The 13559-nt window shown below is 40.9% G+C and overlaps 1 protein-coding gene and 1 long non-coding RNA gene across 12 annotated transcripts in view; one reads left to right on the top strand and one right to left on the bottom strand.

Moving 5' to 3' along the window:
• DACH1 (dachshund family transcription factor 1) overlaps positions 1 to 13559 on the top strand; it is a 561137-nt gene that overhangs the window by 281856 nt on the left and 265722 nt on the right. The window lies entirely within an intron of this gene.
• LOC143816636 (uncharacterized) lies at positions 10302 to 11502 on the bottom strand. Its single transcript, XR_013223969.1, has 3 exons — positions 11337 to 11502; positions 10649 to 10744; positions 10302 to 10511 (listed from the first exon to the last, which is right to left on the bottom strand). It is a non-coding gene; the product is annotated as an uncharacterized LOC143816636 (long non-coding RNA).

Genomic DNA, 13559 nt, shown 5'->3' on the forward strand with positions numbered 1-13559 from the left:
AATAAAACTTCTTTATCCATTTTACCAAACGCGGAACGGTATAAGCGCCCCCCCCAAAAGAAATTCATGAATAGCTGGTTTTTGGTCATTCTGCCTCACAAAAATCGCAATTAAAAGCGATCAAAAAGTGTCACGTGACCAAAAATGTTACCAATAAAATTGTCAACTCGTCCCGCAAAAAACAAGATCTCACATGACTCTGTGGACCAAAATATGGAAAAATTATAGCACTCAAAATGTGGTAACGCAAAAAACATTTTTTGCAATATAAAGAGTTTTTTAGTGTGTGACAGCTGCCAATCATAAAAATCTGCTAGAAAACCCGCTATAAATAGTAAATCAAACCCCTTCATCACCCCCTTACTTACGAAAAATAAAAAAAATTAAAAAAATGTATTTATTTCCAGTTTCCCGTTAGGGTTTGGGCTAGGGTTAGGGCTAGGGTTAGGGTTAGGGCTAGGGTTAGGGTTAGCACTAGGGTTAGGGCTAGGGTTAGGGCTAGGGTTAGGGCTAGGGTTAGGGCTAGGGTTAGGGTTAGGGCTAGGGTTAGGGTTGGGGCTAGGGTTAGGGTTGGGGCTAGGGTTAGGGCTACAGTTAGGGTTAGGGTTGGGGCTAAAGTTAGGGTTGGGGCTAAAGTTAGGGTTGGGGCTAAAGTTAGGGTTAGGGTTTGGATTACATTTACAGTTTTACAGTTGGGAATAGGGTTGGTATTAGGGTTAGGGGTGTGTCAGGGTTAGGGGTGTGGTTAGGGTTACAGTTGAGATTAGGGTTAGGGGTGTGTTTGGATTAGGGTTTCAGTTATAATTGGGGGTTTCCACTTTTTAGGCACATCAGGGGCTCTCCAAATGCGACATTGCGTCCGATCTCAATTCCAGCCAATTCTGCGTTGAAAAAGTTAAACAGAGCTCCTTCCCTTCCGAGCTCTCCCGTGTGCACAAACAGGGGTTTACCCCAACATATGGGGTATCAGCGTACTCAGGACACATTGAACAACAACTTTTGGGGTCCAATTTCTCCTGTTACTCTTGGGAAAATACAAAACTGAGGGCTAAAAAATAATTTTTCTGTAAAAAAAAATATTTTTTATTTTCACGGCTCTGCGTTATAAACTGTAGTGAAAGACTTGGGGGTTCAAAGTTCTCACAACACATCTAGATAAGTTCCTTGGGGGGTTTAGTTTCCAATATGGGGTCACTTATGCGGGGTTTCTACTGTTTAGTTACATCAGGGGCTCTGCAAATGCAACGTGATGCCTGCAGACCAATTCATCTAAGTCTGCATTCCAAATGGTGCTCCTTCTCTTCCGAGCTCTGCCTTGCGCCCAAACGGTGGTTCCCCCCACATATTGGGTATCAGCATACTCAGGACAAATTGGACAACACCTTTGGGGTTCAATTTCTTCTGTTACCCTTGGGAAAATACAAAACTGGGGGCTAAAAAATAATTTTTGTGGGGAAAAAAAAGAATTCTTATTTTCACGGCTCTGCGTTATAAACTGTAGTGAAACACTTGGGGGTTCACAGCTCTCACAACACATATAGATGAGTTCCATAGGGGGTCTACTTTCCAAAATGGTGTCACTTGTGGGGGGTTTCAATGTTTAGGCACATCAGTGGCTCTCCAAACGCAACATGGCGTCCCATCTCAATTCCAGTCAATTTTGCATTGAAAAGTCAAATGGCGCTCCTTCCATTCCGAGCTCTGCCATGCGTCCAAACAGTGGTGTCCCCCACATATGAGGTATCAGCGTACTCAGGACAAACTGTACAACAACTTTTGGAGTCCAATTTCTTCTCTTATCCTTGGGAAAATAAAAAATTGGGGGTGAAAAATCATTTTTGTGAAAAAATATGATTTTTTATTTTTACGGCTCTGCATTATAAACTTTTGTGAATCACTTAATGGGTCAAAGTGCTCACCACACATCTAGATAAGTTCCTTAGGGGGTCTACTTTCCAAAATGGTGTCACTTGTAGGGGGTTTCAGTGTTTAGTCACATCAGGGGCTCTCCAAATGCAACATGGCGTCCCATTTGAATTCCAGTCAATTTTGCATTGAAAAGTCAAATGGCACTCCTTCACTTCCGAGCTCTGCCATGCACCCAAAAAGTAGTTTACCCCCACATTTGGGGTATCGGCATACTCAGGACAAAATGTACAACAACGTTTGGGGTCCATTTTCTCCTGTTACCATTTGTAAAATAGAACAAATTGGAGCTGAAGTAATTTTTTTGTGTAAAAAAGTTAAATGTTCATTTTTATTTAAACATTCCAAAAATTCCTGTGAAACACCTGAAGGGTTAATAAACTTCTTGAATGTGGTTTTGAGCACCTTAAGGGGTGCGGTTTTTAGAATGGTGTCATACTTGGGTATTTTCCATCATATAGACCCCTCAAAATGACTTCAAATGATATGTGGTCCCTAAAAAAAATGGTGGTGTAAAAATGAGAGATTGCTGGTCAACTTTTAACCCTTATAACTCCCTAACAAAAAAAAAATTTGGTTCCAAAATTGTGCTGATGTAAAGTAGATATGTGGGAAATGTTACTTATTAAGTATTTTGTGTGACATATCTCTGTGATTTAATTGTATAAAAAATCAAAGTTGGAAAATTGCTAAATTTTCTAAATTTTTGCCAAATTTCTGTTTTTTTCACAAATAAACGCAGGTAATATCAAAGAAATGTTACCATTATAATGAAGTACAATATGTCACGAGAAAACAATGTCAGAATCACCGGGATCCGTTGAAGCGTTCCAGAGTTATAACCTCATAAATGGACAGTGGTCAGAATTGTAAAAATTGGCCCGGTCATTAACGTGCAAACAACCCTTGGGGGTTAAGGGGTTAAATGAGAAGGTGTGTCCAAACTTTTGGTCTGTACTGTATTCCTTTGAACAAGTGGTTCTTTGATAAAAAAATGGAGAAAATGTACTCTTTTCTTTATCCACTCAATGACTGCCGATATGCATTAAAACTGCGGTTGTTAAGTGGCCTTATTCCCTCATTGCCATTTTAAAACGGCAATCGGGAATAAGGTGTAGCACCCCCCTAGAGTCGGAAACTCAATGGGGTTTCAGCTCCCTGGGGTAGCTGAGACTCTCGAGGGCATGATCAGGGCCAGTTTCTCCAATCCGTGATCACGTGATTGCTGTTATTCAGTCACTAACAGTGATCATGTAAAAAAAAAATTGATCTGGATGTAGAAAAAATCTTTCTCCTCCGACATGATATAATATCAGAGGAGAAAGAAATAGGGCCGCTGAGCCCTCCACAGTACCTTTATACCGGACGCCATCCCCCCGGTCACCTTCCTTCTGCTGACAGAAAATGCACAGTCCACCTGCCAAGATCTGCCTTCCTGCACCCAGCAACATTTTTTTTTTTTAATTATAATTTTTATTGAAATACATGTTTAAATTTTTACAGGAAAAGGAAAAAAGTTAGCCATTTTAAAATTTTTCACTATCATTAATAGGTTGTCAATCTATATTATTCTATAATAATACTTTAACTTTCGATTAAACATTTTCAAGTACATAAAGAGCAAGAGCTCACGAACAAACACAAAGATTTAGACAAAAGGAAAAAAGAGGGGTTATAATATAGAATGTTGTGGCCTATTAATATCCATCTCATAGAGGTCATATATTTAACATGGCCCAAAAGAAATCCCAAGGAGACCAAATAAGGTTAAATCTCTCTACAGTTTTGTTATTTAGGCTACGTTCACATTTGCGTTGCGTCGGGCGCAGCCACGGCGACGCATGCGTCATGCGCCCCTATATTTAACATGGGGGGCGCATGGTCATGCGTTGTGTTGCGTTTTGTGACGCATGCGTTTTTTTGGCGCAAGCGTCAGGGCGCAGAGGATGCAGCAAGGTGCATTTTTTGTGCGTCAAAAAACATGCCAAAAAAGGACGCATGCGTCACAAAACAATGCGTTTTGCATTCGTTTTGCATGCGTTGTCGCATGTCGCATTCGTTGACGCAACGCCCAACAACGCAAATGTGAACATAGCCTAAGGGCTGCCTGGTACTCGTAATTTTTGATATTCTTGATACGACAATAAAGATCTAGTTGGGATGGTGGAGAGGTTTGCTTCCAGTGGTAGGGAATCGGCAACATTTTTCATTGGCTGCTGGCTTATGATTACTGTGATAGACATATCACAGTGATCAAAAGCCCTAATATTTAGTACATATGGCAGCACTTGTGCTGTGCCTCTTTCTTCTCTCCTTGTAGTTGTTCTGGGAGAGAAGAGAGATACACTACGTCCAAGTGTTGTCCTGTCAGAGAAAAAAAAATTCTAACTCCGTTTCTGTAAATCTTTCTGCAACCTCTTAATTGCCACATTGATCACTTCCCCCCACGTCATCCCCCTTGTCAAATTACATTTTTTTTCAGACTTTTTATTTTTTCCATTCTTTGCAGTTTGGGTTAGCCATTAGGGTTTGGGTCAGGGATAATCAGAGTTAAGGTTAGGCTTGTTAGGGTTAGGCTTACAGTTTTTTCAAAAGTAAAAAAAAAAATCTATAAAAAAATAGTATTGTTAGATTAGGTTTAAGTCTGGTAGTGTTAGATTAGGGTTTAGGTTTCTCTGTTAGTCAGACATAAACGATATAACAATGCCCCGCAGAATGTTCACCACAGAGCAGGCATTCGCCCTTGTTCCAGCAGTTTAGGCAGTGATACAGAATCTGCCTCTGAAGCTGAGCTGTTTTGAGTGATAACTTCTCTTCTTTCATGGGATCCCATAGCCCGATGGTAGTGGAGTTATCACTTCTGAAGCTTCAGAAGCAGAACTAAATTCTGCAGTCCTCCTTTCACTGTGGTATCAGGACAGTTCCTTTTTCACTCAAATTCACCCTTTTTGAAGCTCATGTTTTAAAATTGGATGAAACTAATTTTACCCCCTTTGATTTTTTACAAATATTCATTACCCCAGAAGTCCTACAATTGATTGCCCACCAAACTAATGTATGTGTGCGTCAATATATTTCCCAAAATATCCTTTGACTCCCGTTCCTGGATCCCCACAAATGTCCCTGAAATAAAAAAAATGTAAACACTACCCTGGACATGGGATTAGTTTAAAAAAAACCTGCACACTGCTACTACTTTGCAATAAAATCTGTCCACAGCACTGCTGTATTTGCAGCCGTCATTTTCCGAGCCCACTATGATACTCTACAGTTTACGAAGGTAGGGAATGCCAAATGAACCCACCAAACTGCCGCCAGACAATTTGCATCCCGAGGTAAAATTGTCTGGGAGCTAATGACTCGCTTTCTTCTTCTAGGATACCACGTGTATACTGACAACTATTACACAAAGAGAATCCCCCTATACAAATCCCTCCATGCTGCAAATACAAGGGTCTATGGGACAGTCAGGAAAAAACAAATAATGTTTCCGTCATATATGATAGGCATTGACTTGTCGGACCAGGCGCTTCAACTGGATCTGGTGAAGCGGGAGACCAGGGCCTGGTATAAAAAGGTAGCAATCCACCTCATTCACATTGCTATCCACAACAGGTTTGTCCTATGCAGGAAGTCTCAAGGAACAGTCACTTTTCTCCTGTTGCTCTTGAACTACACAGGCTCTGCAAATGCAACAATCTATTCCAAATAGAGACAAATTTGTGTTCCAAAATTCACATTGTGCCACTTCCATTTCAAATTTTGCCATTTGTCCAAACAGAACTTTTTGACTACATGTGGGGAATTACCGCGCTCATAAGAAAGTGAGTATCAAACTGTGGGGTCCACTTTTCGTATGTTACTTCTTGCAAAAGTGAGAAACTTGAGATTTTGAAAGATTTTTGTGAAAAAAATTAACTTTTTCAATATGAAAACAAAATGTTATCAAATTATGTGTCATACCTGTGGGTTCAAAATGCTCACTATACCCCTGGATACAAACCTTGAGGGGTGTATTTTCTAAAACCAGGGTGTTTTACACTGTTTAGGCACATCAGTGGCTTTCCAAATGAGACATGGCGTCCGCTTTCTAGACAGTTTTTTCCAAAAAGTCAAACAGTGCTTCTTCCCTTCCTAGCCCTAGTTTCCTAGCCCAAACATATGGGGTATCGACATGCTGAGGAGAAATTAAATAACATATCATCTTTAACCCCTTTCTGCTAGCTGACGGAATAGTACGTCAGCTGGCAGATCCCCTGCTTTGAGGTGGGCTCCGGCGGTGAGCCCACCTCAAAGCCGCGACATGTCAGCTGTTTTGTACAGCTGACATGTGCGCGCAATGAGCGCGAGTGGAATCGCGATCCACCCGCGCCCATTAACTAGTTAAATGCCGCCGTCAAGCGCTGACAGTGGCATTTCACTAGCGCTCGCGGCCGGAAGTGCTCGCACTGCTGACCCCCGTCACATGATCGGGGGTCAGCGGTGCATTGCCATAACAACCAGAGGTCTATTTGAGACCTCTATGGTTGTTGATGGCCGATTGCTTTGAGCGCCACCCTGTGGTCGGCGTTCAAAGTACACCTGGATTTCTGCTACATAGAGGTGATCTGTACTTCACCTCTATGTAGCTGAGCCGATTGAGTTGTGCATGCTTCTAGCCTCCTATGGAGGCTATTGAAGCATGCCAATATTTAAAAAAAAAAGTGTTTAAAAACATTAAAAAATAAAAAATATATAAAAGTTTAAATCACCCCCCTTTCGCCCTATTCAAAATAAAACAATTAAAAAAAATACCTACACATATTTGGTATTGCCGCGTTCAGAATCGCCCGATCTATCAATAAAAATAAAGGATTAACCTGACTGCTAAATGGCGTAGCGAGAAAAAAAATCAAAACGCCAAAATTACGTTTTTTTGGTCACCGCGACATTGCATTAAAATGAAATAACGGGCGATCAAAAGAACGTATCTGCACCAAAATGGTATCATTACAAACTCCAGCTTGGCACACAAAAAATAAGCCCTCACCTGACCCCAGATCACGAAAATTGGAGACGCTACGGGTATCGGAAAATCGCACAATTTTTTTTTTTTTTTGCAAACATGGAATTTTTTTCCACCACTTAGATAAAAAATAACCTAGACATGTTAGGTGTCTATGAACTCGTAATGACCTGGTGAATCATAATGGCAGGTTAGTTTTAGCATTTGGTGAACCTAGCAAAAAAGTCAAACAAAAAACAAGTGTGAGATTGCACTTTTTTTGCAATTTCATCACACTTGGAATTTTTTTCCCGTTTTCTGTTACATGGCATGGTAAAACCAATGGTATCTTTGAAAATTACATCTCGTCCCGCAAAAAATAAGCCCTCACAAGGCCATATGGACGGAAAAATAAAAAAGTTATGGCTCTGGGAAGGATGGGAGTGAAAAACGAAAACGAAAAAACGGAAAAAGCTCCGGGGGTGAAGGGGTTAACTTTAGGCCTCTTAGAGATGATTTCATCTTGAACTTGCTTAACTGACCACAATCACAATAATTTTGACCAGCGGAGCCCGAACTTTTATATGGCCCTGTATATACACTCACCGGCCACTTTATTAGGTACACCTGTCCAACTTCTTGTTAACACTTAATTTCTAATCAGCCATTTCTAACCAGTCACATGGCGGCAACTCAGTGCATTTAGGCATGTAGACATGGTCAAGACAATCTCCTGCAGTTCAAACCGAGCATCAGTATGGGGAAGAAAGGTGATTTGAGTGCCTTTGAACGTGGCATGGTTGTTGGTGCCAGAAGGGCTGGTCTGAGTATTTCAGAAACTGCTGATCTACTGGGATTTTCACGCACAACCATCTCTAGGGTTTACAGAGAATGGTCCGAAAAAGAAAAAAAATCCAGTGAGCGGCAGTTCTGTGGGCGGAAATGCCTTGTTGATGCCAGAGGTCAGAGGAGAATGGGCAGACTGGTTCGAGCTGATAGAAAGGCAACAGTGACTCAAATCGCCACCCGTTACAACCAAGGTAGGCCTAAGAGCATCTCTGAACGCACAGTGCGTCGAACTTTGAGGCAGATGGGCTACAGCAGCAGAAGACCACACCGGGTACCACTCCTTTCAGCTAAGAACAGGAAACTGAGGCTACAATTTGTACAAGCTCATCGAAATTGGACAGTAGAAGATTGGAAAAACGTTGCTTGGTCTGATGAGTCTCGATTTCTGCTGCGACATTCGGATGGTAGGGTCAGAATTTGGCGTAAACAACATGAAAGCATGGATCCATCCTGCCTTGTATGGAGCATCTTTGGGATGTGCAGCCGACAAATCTGCGGCAACTGTTTGATGCCATCATGTCAATATGGAACAAAATATCTGAGGAATGCTTCCAGCACCTTGTTGAATCTATGCCACGAAGAATTGAGGCAGTTCTGAAGGCAAAAGGGGGTCCAACCCGTTACTAGCATGGTGTACCTAATAAAGTGGCCGGTGAGTGTATATAGCGGGTGAAATAAGTATTGAACATGCAACCAATTTTTTAAGTAAATATATTTCTGAAGGTGCTATTAACATAAAATTTTCACCAGATGTAGCAACCCATGCAATCCACACAGGCAAAGAAATCAAACCATATATGTCCATATATATTATGTTTATTTCACTTTCTGTATAAATAAACAAAATTTGAAATCTTGCAATTTTGACACTGAACAATGAACCTAAAATTAGGCTCATATGTACTGATCTTTTTAGCAGTTTTATGAACATAGTCAGAAATAGTGCCGCTGACTTGATTCCTGCAGGAGGCATACTTGATCTGGATAAGTGTACGCTCACACGAGCGTATAACTCGGACGAGTAATATCTGATGTTTTATTGGATAGCACTTGGACCAATGTTATACTATGGGGAATTGCAGATCAACAACTTTTTTCTCATGCTGATGCGACATGAGAAAAAACTAACAGCACATGCACCCATTAAAGTCTATGGGAGCATGTGAAACATCGGACTGCACTTGGTTGTCATCCGAGCTCAGTCCCATTTACACAGACATATTTGGGAGGATGGAGAAAGTAAATTCACCATCTCTCTGACAGATTTTGCGCCGTGTATCATTAGCATAATCCACCTGATTGACAGAATCATCGTTCGTGTGACCCCATCCTTAGGGTCATTGTGCAACCAGGGAGATGGGATGAGTTGTGACATCACCTATTGTGAATGGGGGCTACTATGTTATCTACTGTATATAGAAATGTTAAGGTACCTTCACACGAAACGACATCGCTAGCGATCCGTGACGTTGCAGCGTCCTGGCTAGCGATATCGTTTCGTTTGACACGCAGCAGCGATCAGGATCCTGCTGTGATGTCGCTGGTCGCTGAATAAAGTCCAGAACTTTATTTGGTCGTCCGATCGCTGTGTATCGTTGTGTTTGAAAGCAAAAGCAACGATACCAGCGATGTTTTACACTGGTAACCAGGGTAAACATCGGGTTACCAAGCGCAGAGCCGCGCTTAGTAACCCGATGTTTACCCTGGTTACCAGCGTAAAAGTAAAAAAAACAAACAGTACATGCTCACCTGCGCGTCCCCCAGCATCTGCTTCCTGACACTTACTGAGCGCCGGCCCTAAAGTGAAAGTGAAAGCACAGCGGTGACGTCACCGCTGTGCTGTTAGGGCCGGAGCTCAGTCAGTGTCAGGAAGCAGACGCTGGGGGACGCGCAGGTGAGCATGTACTGTTTGTTTTTTTTACTTTTACGCTGGTAACCAGGGTAAACATCGGGTTACTAAGCGCGGCCCTGCGCTTAGCAACCCGATGTTTACCCTGGTTACCCGGGGACCTCGGCATCGTTGGTCGCTGGAGAGCGGTCTGTGTGACAGCTCTCCAGCGATCAAACAGCGATGCTGCAGCGATCGGCATCGTTGTCGCTATCGCTGCAGCGTCGCTTCGTGTGAAGGTACCTTTAGTTGACACTATAATCCTGTCTGTGAAGATAATGGGGCTACTGTAAAGTTTTCTGCACAGATCAGGAAACGTGAGCCTAGAATTAGCATTATATATTGCACTATTTTGGAAATTTTTTCTTACATATTAATAATAATCTGATTTAACTAGCAGGTCATTTTTTGAATATATATTTCTTTGAATGTGTGATTTGCATTTTATAAATTCTTATAATATTGCTTAAAACAGCGATAAAAAGACGCCCCCTGGAAATACGGCCTGGGCCACTTATTTTTTAACTGATTTGGTAAAGCTGGTGCGGTGCCAATATGAGACACCTCAGCGCCTCTTCAATAGACCTTTATTCTAGAGAAGTGGCAGGGATCATTCTATTCAGATATTTACATGCTTCTTTAATGAGTCAGTAATCCAGGAGAAATAGTGATTTTAATAGAGCATATTATTAATCCAAATAAGTAATGCAAACAGTTGTGAACTTGTTACTGCCGAATCGCAAAGGTCAAAATGTAAAGGGAGTCGCAGGCGGCCGAAGATGCAAATAGGTAATTATTTTATCTCCTACATTCCAATTTAAAATGATAACCTTGAGTTCAGATGCTGCTACAGGAATTACCATTCTGCGAGAAGGTGAAAAAATAAAACGTGGGATTTAGAAAAATAAAGCATTAATGGCCTGAGAGAGAAATAAAATATGGCCATGACGCCTTATCCCCCTCACCCAGAATCAATTGGATTCTTTTAGTTTAATATTTACTTGCTAAGATGAGATGTTAGTCTGCTTGGTGATAAACAGTCGGCTGCTGGCATCTGAAGGTGACCTGTCAGTTCATATGGACAAATCTCCTGCTTACTGAAATGTACAAAATAAATCATTAAAGCAGGCAGGTGCTCATTCCTAGATTTAAATCACCATAGATTTATGATTTGAATTAATGCTTCATTTGGTCATTGAAATAGATGCTGACAAAATGATATGCAGTAGCTGAATCTTCCATACTGTAGCCGTCCTAATATTGATTGCTGAGATGTCTGCAATCTCTTCTTTATATCAAGTAGTTTCTTGTGACAGGTTGCTTGATATGGCCCATATTATTGATAAGACAATGCTGCTCATGGCATGCACACAATTTTCCTGAACATTAATATAAATTGCTATATTTGTGTAGAAGGAGAGGAGGAGGTGAAGAAGAAAGTGAATGTAATATTTTAATAATAGGGGCAAATAGACACTTGGTTTAGTGAACGCATAAATGTTCTTGAAGGTGCATTGTGGCAAAGTCACATTTTTTTTTCTGAGAATAGAGAAAGTGATGATATAAAGGACAACGGAAAAGTGAAAGCTGGAAGTCATTCATTCAGGTCGTGGGGTTTTTATCACAGTGGAGAAATACCTACACACCTTTATCATCTGAAGATGTAGCAGAGCTGCACCTGTTACTTACCTTTGTGATGCTGCATTGATGAGATAATGCGATAATTATTTAGGGTGATGCTGTAGTGTATCTGCAATTCTTTGCAAACAATAGGTAATAGTGTGATTCTGTACTAGGACTTTTCTCCATATTTGTTATACTATAAGTACAGCCACCATATTACACATGCACAACTTAGGCCTCTTTCACACTTCCGTCGGAATGCGAACGTCACAATGCTTTGTTCTGTGAAAAAACGCATCCTGCAAAGTTGCTCGCAGGATGCCTTTTTTGCACATAGACTTTTCTTACCGACGCATCGCGACGTATGGACACACGTTCCATACGTCGTGCACTGGATGCGTCGGTAATTGGCGGACCGTCGTCACAAAAAAGTTCAATGTAATGGTTTTTTTGTGCGACGCGTCAACCATTTTCGACCGCGCAAACTAGGGAGGAAATCAGAGAACCTCTAGAAAGCCCACGCAATCACTGTGGGATGTGAACCCAGGACCCTAGCGCTGCAAACCAACAGTGCTAACCACTGAGCCACCATGTTGTACATATGTGTGTTCTGTATAGAAAAGGCCGTAGCTGACACCTCTGGATATGGCTTATTTACAATGAGAACGGAAGAATCAGATTTCATTCAGAAGACACAATTCTCCTCTCCACTGACATTATGTGTAGGTGGGCGAGTCAAGAGACCCCAATACACCTCAGATGATCAGCCAATCTGCCAAATTATCGGTTTCAGACAACTTGTATGTGTATGGGGACACACAGGACAAGGCCTCTTTCAGTTGTCCATATTTCACTTACACCTTGTGTGTTTTTTACGGATAGAACATGTACCCATGACAGTCTATATGGATGTTCATATGTCTATATTTTTTTGCAAACCAAGTGGTCTGCAATAAAAAGCAAGATGTGTCCAATTGTAACCACAAGTCTTTTGCTCTGTGATGCTGTCTATTTTTAACATTACAATGGTAGGAGAAGCTTTGCAATTTGTTTATTTATTTTTTATACAGAAAAACGCTGACAAAACACTGATGGTAAAAAGTGAAACACTAATGAAAATCAGCATTTTTGCATACGAGAAAAATCACTGATGTCTGAATGAGACTTTGCTACATTATCAAGTAACATTTCAAAATAAACTGTCCTGTGTTTTTGCTCACTATATGTCATGGCTATTTACGTACTTTTTGTGGCTTGCATTCTGCATTTTCAATTGTTTTTCCCGCCACATGACATTTCTCCAAATTTGCAATCGATGCTGAGCTGATGGAAGATAGCGAGCTACTATGATCTCTCCCATAAACAGCATTGCACAGGGAGGATGGATTCTTTCTCTTCATTCCTTAGCAGAAAGAGACAAGGCACAGCCGCATGGTTGAAATTATACAGAAGTACTGAGCAATGTAGATGTGAATCCAGCAATGATGAGAGGTAAAAGACTTGAAAGAAAGCTCAGATTGATTTTTTTTTGTGTCTTTGACTGTTCTCTCAACCTAATTCTCACTCCTCCTCCCCTATACATAGATTGTGAAAGGATATGTAACCTGAAACCTCACTGTAATGCCATTTTTGTCATAGTGGATGGTGAGTTCAGAGAGCAGAGGAAGGGGAAAACGTGGCTCATAAGTGGAAAAATAAGCGGATTTGTCTGATAAAAATAATATAAGGGGTTTTTTTTATTCACTTTGACCATTTATTAATACAAACTTTGTTAAAAATACAATTTTTATTTAAATCTAAGCAAAGGAGTTGTTTCCTTTCAGAAATCTTTTGTTCAAAAGCTCAATTATTGTTAAAAAAAATAGTTGTTTTTTTACTCTCTCTGGGTCCTACACTGTGTGTCTAATGGGGCCCTGGTTTGTGCTTACTGGCTGCAGCAGTAATGTCAAGTCAATAACACTACAGTCAATCACAGAGCTCAGCTGCACACTGCTGGACCCAGTGAGGGTAAGTAAGGCATCTTTTTTGTTGTTTTTTATGCTAATAAAGCCTTTAGAGAAAGGTTTTCAGGAAAAAAACAGCTCCTTTAATAAGGCATTTTAGGGAAGGATTAAAGTATGCAACTTTATAAAAATCACATTGACCTGTGGGTACCAACCTGTATAGAGATCTATTTTACTTACGAGAAACACAAGTGATTCTAATCCAGATACAAGGAAGCAGAACAACTCTTCTATGCTTTGCACATTTCAGGAATCTATAGATAGTTTCAACAGATTTTCCATGGAG

This window comes from Ranitomeya variabilis, chromosome 3, assembly GCF_051348905.1.
Source record: "Ranitomeya variabilis isolate aRanVar5 chromosome 3, aRanVar5.hap1, whole genome shotgun sequence".
Taxonomy (NCBI): Eukaryota; Metazoa; Chordata; class Amphibia; order Anura; family Dendrobatidae; genus Ranitomeya; species Ranitomeya variabilis.